The sequence below is a fragment of the Equus quagga genome, chromosome 9 (assembly GCF_021613505.1).
Source record: "Equus quagga isolate Etosha38 chromosome 9, UCLA_HA_Equagga_1.0, whole genome shotgun sequence".
NCBI classification, from domain to species: domain Eukaryota; kingdom Metazoa; phylum Chordata; class Mammalia; order Perissodactyla; family Equidae; genus Equus; species Equus quagga.
In genome coordinates, this window is record NC_060275.1 from 64,273,825 (window position 1) to 64,283,626 (window position 9,802).

Here is a 9,802-nt window from a genome sequence, read left to right on the forward strand (position 1 = left end):
ACTATTTGAAGTTTCCTATGCTGGTAAGTGGAAAGAGTCCTGCCTGAAACTGACAAGCCTGGTTTCCTGAGGGACCAAGAGGAAAAATACTTCCAGGCTTCTAGCTACAGTCACCAAAGCCAAGATTAATCACAGTTCTGCTGTATATGACAATACTCATTTTCTCCTTACATGATCAACTAAGGATAATCAACATTGTGTTCCACTGAGCCTCACATTACAAGCAGTTTTAAAATTGTATAATTGAGCCAGAGATTTGGAAATGGAAGTGCCTAGACAAGTTGGGATATAAGAGGAGGGATACCATTGTCCTCTAACCCAAGGTTTCACAAAACAGAAGCAGGAAACTCAGCAGATCCCCCAACATCTCTACACATGCTTTCAGGAGAAATCAACTTTAATATAGGTTGGTCTATTTGAACACCCAAAGAAACTCTTCCTCGTTCTCTTCACTGGCTGCATCCCGATGGGTTTCATCATTCATTTCCTGCCGCTCCTCATCAGTGAGTTTTCCCTTACCTAGCTTTCCATGTGCTTTAGATATTTGAAAAAGATCTTCTGGGTTTCGTCATCATTAAAGAGCCTGAAAGCTATCAGGATGTCTTCTGTGATGTCTTTCTGGGCCGTCTTCCGAATCATCATGGCCAAGAAGTCATTGAAGTTGATTTTCCCCGTGCCTCCTTTGTCCTCTTAGACATCATATTCTTTATCTCCTCCTTCCTCAATACAGAGCCCAGTGCTCTCATGACCACCTTCGGCTCCTTCATCTCGATGCTCCCACTTTCGTCAGCATGGAAGAGGTCAAATGCTTAATCAACTTCTTGTTTCTGATCTTCAGTGGGTTCAGGTTAGAAACCACTATTCTTTTCTGGTTGGTAGAGGCCATGTTTGGCTTCTTTTTCTTCTTTTTTTTTTTGTGACTCCAAGTTTTATTTCCTAAGTGATTGATTTATTTATTTCTAATTGGGATAAAATTGGTATAGGCTATTATGTACGTTTCAGGGCATACAATATTCAACGTCTATGTATACTACAAAGTGGTCTCCACCAAAAGTCTAGCTACCATTGATCACAATACAATTGACACCCTTTGCCCATTTCACCCACCTCCCAAACCCATTTCCCTATAGAAACACCAATCTATATTCTATAACTATGAGTTTGATTTTTTTAAATTCTAGATGAGTGAAATCATATGCTATTTGTCCTTGTCTGACTTATTTTACTTAGCATAACTCCCTCAAGATCCATTCATGTAGTCACAAAGGAAAAGGTTTCATCCTGTTTTATAGCTCCGCAGCATTCCATTGTATATATAGACCACATCTTCTTTCATCCATCCATGGACACTTAGGTTGTTTCTATGTCTTGGCTATTGTAAATAATACTGCAATGAACATAGGGGTGCATATATCTTTTTGAGTTAGTGTTTTCACATTATTTGGATAAATACACATAAATGGAATAGCCAGATCATATGGTAGTCCCATTCTTAATTTTTTGACAAGTCTACATACTCTTTCCATAGTGGCTGTACCAATTTACCTTCCCACCAACAGTGCATAAGTGTTCCCTTTTCTCCACATCCTTTCCAACAGTTGTTATTGCTTGCCTTTTTTTTTTTTAAGATTTTATTTTTTTCCTTTTTCTCCCCAAAGCCCCCCAGTACATAGTTGTATATTCTTAGTTGTGGGTCCTTCTACTTGTGGCATGTGGGACACTGCCTCAGTGTGGCCTGATGAGCAGTGCCATGTCTGCACCCAGGATTCGAACTGATGAAACACTGAGCCACCTGCAGCAGAACACGTGAACTTAACCACTCGGCCACGGGGCCAGGCCCTCGCTTGCCTTTTTTTTAAATTGAAGTTATGATAGCTTAAAACATTGTGAAATTTCAGTTGTACATTATTATTTGTCAATCATCTTATAGGTGCGCCCATTCACCCTTTGTGCTAATGCCTCTCCCCTCTTCCCCCTGGTAACTACTAATCTGTTCTCTTTGTCCATGTGTTTATTTACCTTCTGCGTATGAGTGAAGTCATGCAGTGTTTGTCTTTCTCTATCTGACTTATTTTGTTTAACATAATACCCTCAGGGTCCATCCATGTTCTTGTGAAAGGGACTATTTTGTCATTATTTATGGCTGAGTAGTATTCCATTGTGTGTATATCTATCTATCTATCTAAATAGATAGATAGATAGATAGATAGATAATCTTCTTTATCCAGTCATCAGTCAATGAGCATTTAGGTTGCTTCCATGTCTTGGCTATTGTGAATCTTGTCTTTTTGATAATACTCATTCTAACAGACGTGAGGTGATGTATCACTGTGGTTTTAATTTGCATCTCCCTAATAGTTAGTGATGTTAAACATCTTTTCATATGCCTCTTGGCCATCAGTATATCTTCACTGAAAAATATTTATTTAGTTCCTCTGCTCACTCTTTGAGTTGTCTGCTTTTTTGTTGCTGGGTTGTATGAGTTCTTTATATAATTTGGATATTAACCCTTTGTTCTTTCTCAAGATTTCTTTGGCTATTAGGGGTCTTTTGTGGTACCATAGAAATTTTAGAATTATTTATTCTATTTCTGTGAAAAATGTCATTGAAATTTTGGTAGGTATTGCTTTGAATTTGTAGATTGCTTTAGGTAGTATGGACATTTTAACAATATTAATTATTTCAATCAATGAGCATGGAATATATTTTTATTTGTTTGTGTCTTCTTCAATTTTTTTCATCATTTCCTTTAAGTTTTCAGTGTATAGGTCTTTCACCTCCTTGGTAAAATTTATCCTTAAGTATTTTATTCTTTTTGTTGATCTGTAAATGCGATTGTTTTCTTAATTTGTCTTTCTGATTGTTTGTTATCAGTGTATTGAAATGCAATCAAATTCTGTATATTTATTTTATATTTATTTATTTATTTGAGGAAGATTAGCCCCAAGCTAACGTCTACTGCCAATCCTCCTCTTTTTGCTGAGGAAGACTGGCACTGAGCTAATATCTGTGCCCATCTTCCTCTACTTTATAAGTGGGATGCCTACCACAGCATGGCTTGACAAGGATTGCATATATTTGCACCCAAGCTCCAATCTGGCGAACCCTGGGTCCCTGATGTTGAACATGCGAACTTAACCACTGTGCCACTGGGGTGGCCTCTGTATAGTGATTTTATATCCTGCAACTTTATTGAATTTATTTACTAATTTTATAGAGTTTTGGTGGAGTGTATAGAGTTTTCTATATATAACATCATGCCACTTCAAATACTGACAGTTTTACTTCTTCCTATTCCGATTTGGATGCTTTTTATTTCTTTTTCTTCTATAATTGCTCTGCCTAGGACTTCTAGTTTTATGTTGAGTAAAAGTGGTAAGAGTCACCATTTTTGTCTTGTTTCTGATCTTAGAAGAAAAACTTTCAGTTTTCCACTGTTGACTATAATGTTAGCTGTAGCCTTGTCATATATGACCTTTATTATGTTGAGACATGTTGCCTCTGTACCCACTTTGCTCAGAGTTTTTACTGTAAATGCATGTTGCCCATTGTCAAATGATTTTTCTACATCTGTTAAGATGACCACATGATTCTTATTCTTCATTTTGTTAATGTGGTGTATCCCGTTCATTAATTTGTGGATATTGGACCATCCTTGCATTTCTGAAAGAAATCTGAATTTATCATGGCATATGGTTTAATGCATTGTTAAATTTGGTTTGCTAATATTTTTTGAGGATTTTTGCATCTTTGTTCATCCAGGATATTGGCCTCTGATGTTCTTTTTTCTGGTGTACTTGTCTAGTTTTGGTGTTGGGGTAATTTTGGCCTTGTAACATGAGTTGGAAGCTTTTACCCCTCTTCAGTTTTTTGGAAGAATTTGAGAAAGATGAGTAGCAAATATTTGAATGTTTGGCAGACCTCACCAATGAAGCTGTCTGGTCCTGGACTTCTGTTTGGGGGAGGTTTTTCATCACTGCGTCAGTCACCTTATTAGCACTTTATCTATTCAGATTTTATTTTTCTTCATGATTCAGTCTTGGAAGATTGCTAAGTTCTAGAAATTTATCCATTTCTTCTAGGTTGTTCATCTTGTTGGCATACAATTTTTCATATCAGTTTCTGATGATCTTCTGTGGTATCACTTGAATTTCTCTTATTTTTCTGATTTTTTGGGGGGCCTTCTCTTTTTTTCTTGGTAAGTCTCACTAAAGGTTTGCTAATTTTATCTTTTCAAAGAACCAACTTTTAGTTCTACTGATCTTTTCTATTGTCCTTTTACTCTTTATTTTGTTTATTTCTGCTCTCACCTTTATTATTTCCTTTTTTTCTATTAACTATGGGCTCCATCTGGTCTTCTTTTTCTAGTTTATTTATGTGTAAAGTTACATCATTTATTGAATATTTCTCTTGTTTCCTGAGGTAGGCCTGTATTGCTTTGAACTTTCCTCTTAGAACCATTTTTGCACCCGTTCCACTGTCCTTCTTCCCTCTTAGGGGGAACATTATAAATTGTATGTTTTCTTCCAAACCTACAAAGCTAAGGTGGTTTCTGAGAGCTTTCTATTTGTTTTCCTTAAGTAATTGGTCTGAAATATTCAAGATTGTGCATCTTCTTTCAATATGGCTGAGTCCAGCCTGCTGTCTAAAGGTGCTTGTGCATAATCTGCAGAGGTTTAATCTGCTGTCTGCATGGAAATGTGGGACACTGGCTACAGGGTCTGCTGGGCGTACGGATTGTTGGGGGCACCCATGCACTGGCTGCGGGTTCTACAGGCAATGGATCCTATGAAGAACACGGGTGGGCCTATTGGTGGAGTCCACAGGGTGTTTAGTAGAAATTACTGCAATTTTTTAAGTTCTGCACTCAATTTCTGTGACTTTTGCTCCTTTTTCTGTTCCTAGCTGCCCCAGACTAATCAGCTATGCTGACCGTCCCAGTGTTTTGTGTGACTGAAAAAGAAGTGGGCCTTTTGGGCAGTATCCTGCATGACCAGGGAAGCTAGGCACTAATTAACATCTCACTTTTTCCCGTGGGAGAAATCACTGAGTGAGGGGATCTCTGCTGGCACAGAGCTATGCCATTTGAGGAAAGGGGTGATACAGCTAGTAAAAACTTTCATTTTACTCTCTTCATGCACATATTTTCACATTTATTTGCTCCAACTTGGTGCCAATGTCTCTCCTATGGACTCCGGGACTCTCACAGTGGTATTCTCATCTGTGGGAAATTGTCAAAATCAGTGTTTCCATAGAGGAATGAGTGCTGAAAACTCCCATTCTGCCCTCTTGTCGACATCATTCTCATACTTCATTTCACCTTTGTGGTTTCTTTGGCCTGCACAGAGGTGGACTTGCTCATGGTAATACTCTGTGATTGCTGTGTGACTGTCTTCTGCTCTCTACACTATGAGGTCATCATGAAGAATGACAACTGCATCAAGATGGCCATTTACTCTTGGTTTGGTGGTGGAGTTTCTGGAATCATGCAAACAGCCTCAACACTTTCCTTGCCCCTCAAGGTATCCAGTCTAATGCATCAGTTCTTCTCCAAGACCCTCTAGTTACTCAGACTTTCTTGCTCAGTTGAGGTCTGAGCAGTTGCCCTTACGTCTTCATTGAGCTTTGTCTGTTTTATCTCCGTTTTTCTCTTACATTTTCACAAAGTCTCTACAGTTCTGAAGACCCCATCTACTAAGGTTCAGTCCAAAGCATTCTCCACCTGTGTTTTTCACCTGGTCGTCCTGACTTTTTTCTTGTTGCTCCTGTCGTGGCCTTAATGAGGTGGTGGACTTGATTAGTCAGCAACAGATGTTCCCTCTCTTCTCCACCTGCTGGTGTCCCTATTCTACACAGTAGTTCCCCCAACTCTGAATCTTATTATCTACAACCTAAAGACAAAAATATGAAGGCTGCTCTGTAGAATGATTTAAAGATTATATATTTTTATTCTGTCACCTCCTAAATGAGTTAAAGCTAAGAGAAGCCAAATGAAATTCTGGGAATATTATTTCTTTAATTTCTCTGTGAAAGTATCTTATTCTACAAATCCTTTTGTTAATTTCTTTCTTTTTGTCTTTCTTAAAGATTGGCACCTAAGCTAAGAATTTTCTTCCCCCCCGCACTTCTTCTTCTTCTCCCCAAAGTGCTCAGTACATAGTTGTATATTCTACTTGTAGATCCTTCTTGTTGTGCTATGTGGGATGCCATCTCATCATGGCCTGATGAACAGGGCCATGTCTGAGCCCAGGATCCAAACTGGTGAAACCCTGGGCCGCCAAAGTGGAGCATGTGAACTTAACCACTTGGCCACAGGGCTGGCCCCTGTTCATTTTCTTAACATTAGTGTTTGTTACATAATACTTCTTGTTTGTGTTCCAATTATCTCAATTTTCCCCAAATTCAATTTTCTCTCTAATTTACCTATAATTCACATTTCCTCCAATTCAGTTAACTCTCTAGTTCTTTGTTATCTGCAGTTACTCTCACATAACATGAAATAAAAATTAAATATAAGCAAAATTTTGAATATTAGAAATCATACTGTGCATTGACCTAGATGACCTTATTTGTTTATTTGTTCATCAAATATGTATTGACTAACTACAAGGAATTATTCAAGATTCTTGAGGTATATCAGTGAACAAAACATGCAAGATCCCTGACCATGGTGAGCTGACATTCTATGAGGGTAAGACAGACAGAAACTAGTTTAAACATTCTGATAAAATGATAAGTACTATGGGAGAACACAAAATATAAAATCTACAAGAGAAAGTGGTTTGTAAATTCTTAGGGGATTGCACTTTTAAAAAAAAGTGAGGTTTCCAAACCAGGTGAGACTTGAGCAGAGAATTGGAGGAAGGGAAGAAGTTGACTATACAGACATCTGTGGAGAAGGCACTCCGGGCAAGGAGATCAGTCAGACGAAGGCTTTAAGTTTAAAGAAACCAGAGAAACTATATGAGATTAATGACATTTATCTCCAAATAAAAGAGATAAGACATTAAACTCTGTGAAGCTCCAATGTTAAAAATTGGGCAGCATCTAGTTAGAGGGGAAAGGGGCTGGGTGGTGGACAAAAGGGGTAAAAGGGCACATATGTATGGTGATGGATAAAAATTAGACTGCTGATGGTGAGCACCATGTATTCTATACGGAAATTGATAAATTATAATCTACACCCAAAATTACACAATGTTATAAACCATTATGATCACAATAAAATAATTTGGAAAAATGGGGAGTAGAAGATAAATTTGCAAGAGAAAAAGGAGTCATACATAAGGATAAGTAAAAAACAAACAAAATATTCTTTAAGGCAAGCCATAAACCACATCAAAGAGCAGAGAGTAATGGATTTGCCAAATGTTGCCGGTAGTATGAAAAATTGATGTTTGGCTTTAACAAGTAAAAGTCCTTGGTAGCTTTATCAAGAGTGATTTTTGAGAATGTAGGGGGGAAAGTGACTAAATTAATGGGGATTAATAGAGAATGGAAGAAAAAGAATTGGAGATAGTTCCACGATATTTAATTTTTTTTTTCTGTAATATATACCTGATAAATTAGATGACAGAGTTAGGATAAAATGGGAACAAATAACAATTTCTTTAGGTTGAAAGGAAAAGTATATGCTTTGTATTCTGAGGGAAATAGTCCAGTGAAAGGAAAGAAAAATTGTGACACAGAAAAGAGAGGAGGACAGCTTTAAGAATATTGCTGTGAGGTGAGGTGGGTGGGAATCTGCTCTATATGGGGAAAAGTTGGCCTTACCTTGCAGCATGCACAATGTCTCCACATTGACAAGGGAGAACGTGGAGGATATATGGAAATTTTCAGATGAGTGGGTGGCAATAATGCAGACATGGAAGACTTCTTCTGAGTAATTTAATATTTATATTAAAATAGGAAATGTCATCAGATGAGTAATGTAGAAACAGGAGACAGTCAAGGATTCATAAAAACTAAAATGGTATGAAATAGTCATTTAGAAAGAGATACAATGAATGGACTGTAGATGTGTTCTACTATTCTTGGATGTTTAAAAGTCCACCAGAGGTTACAAATTTAAAGTGGTGGCTCTCATTGTAGTTCCTTTTTTTTTTCCAGTCGCTTTCCATCAGAGTGTGGTCAGAACCAAGGAAGTGGGGGTGCAAGGAGATGATGCTGAGGTTAGGGATTGGCAGGTAGATGAGACTGTAAGTCATCATCATCATAAATATGGATCATGGGACTTTACCTGGGTAAGGAGAGAAGGTCTCCTTAAATCTTAGATCTAAAGAGGGTAAGAGAAACAAACAAAAGCAGAAAGGAAAATAATAATTATTCATGTGGCCAGAGATTTACAATTTTATTAAACAAGGATAGAAAAAGTCTTTCCAATCAGATAAAATTTTTAGCATTCAAATAAAAATGATATATAGTAACACTATTTTACAGTTTATTTGTTAGAACTCTGCATTAGATATTTTGAACAGAAACTAGCACTCTCATACATTGTTGAGGAGAGTATAAGTTATTTCGATAACAAATGTACATATTTTTCACCAAGCCCTGCAATAAATTTATCCCAAAGAAAAACTCACAGATATGTAGCCTGAAATACACACAATGTCATTGATCAGTAAGGAGAATAAATATCAATCAAAAGAGGACAGGTAAAATGTTATTGCATATCTTAAAATGACTTTATGCAGATGAGAAGAAAATAATTATTATGATGTGTAAACATTTCTATTTAAATAAAAAAGTGTGGATAGACAATTATAAATTATTATTTGTGGTAAAGTGCATTAATCATAGATATTCAGAAAAGTGCATAAATAGTGAACAGCTCAATTAATTTTCATAAGGGAAAACAGTTAAGCAACATGTTTACACATTCTCTGTGACAGTGCTTGCAACATGTGATTAATTTGTTGGAAACCAATTAACATGTGTTTCTTTCTATTGTGGCGCTAAACTGATTTGTTGCTGTTAGTGAGTCTGATTGTGACAGTACACTGTACTGTGTTCTTGAGCATGAGATATTTTATTGAGTTGGAGACTGTGGATAGGTGCAGAAGCTTAATTTGTTCCTTGGTGAAATCTGTTTCAACCAGGTGCCATTCTCTTAAACACAGGACCAATTTGGATTCCTTGTTTAAGGCCTACCTTTATTCATTCTTCCTATAATGACACATTTGTCCACAAAACTATCATGGCAGTTATGGCAGCATCTAGTCTACTTCATCCTCCGATAAGGAATAGAATTTCCATAATGTAATTGTTTATGCTGTAGCAAAGATTCATTTTGTCCTATCCTAGGACCATTGGGACCTATTTTTCCTATCTGGTAGTTGTGTCTCTTCTATTCTCTCTTCAGGATGAGAGACATCCACATACCTACAGTCACCAGAGATTTATACCCAATACCGTGGGAAATAACTCTCTCTCTTAGTGGAATTCTCACTCGAACAATTATTCTTTTCTTCTATGCTCTGGAGAGCAAAGGCATAAAGAGAAGCTAATTGGGAGAAAATTCCCAAAAGATGCCAGACATAGAGTACAGAAAGTTGGAGAAACAATACAGCTTTCTTTAATATATGGAAAAAGTATCACATCATCACTAAGAAGTAGTAAATGAATTTAAATTAACATAAATCTGGTGATATATTAATAATTAAATATACTGGTGTTTGATTATTTAAATATCGATATTGATCTCATAGAAAATTTTGTCTCAAAGAAACCAAATCATCTCTCTCTCTCTCTCAATCTCTCTCTCTCTATCACACACACGTGTGCACACACACCCAGGTAG

General features: G+C 36.9%; 1 pseudogene; it reads right to left on the reverse strand.

Annotated features, from left to right (window-relative positions):
* Positions 1 to 412: 412 nt before the first annotated feature.
* On the reverse strand, positions 413 to 3,604 carry LOC124244575 (centrin-1-like; annotated as a pseudogene).
* Positions 3,605 to 9,802: the final 6,198 nt, after the last annotated feature.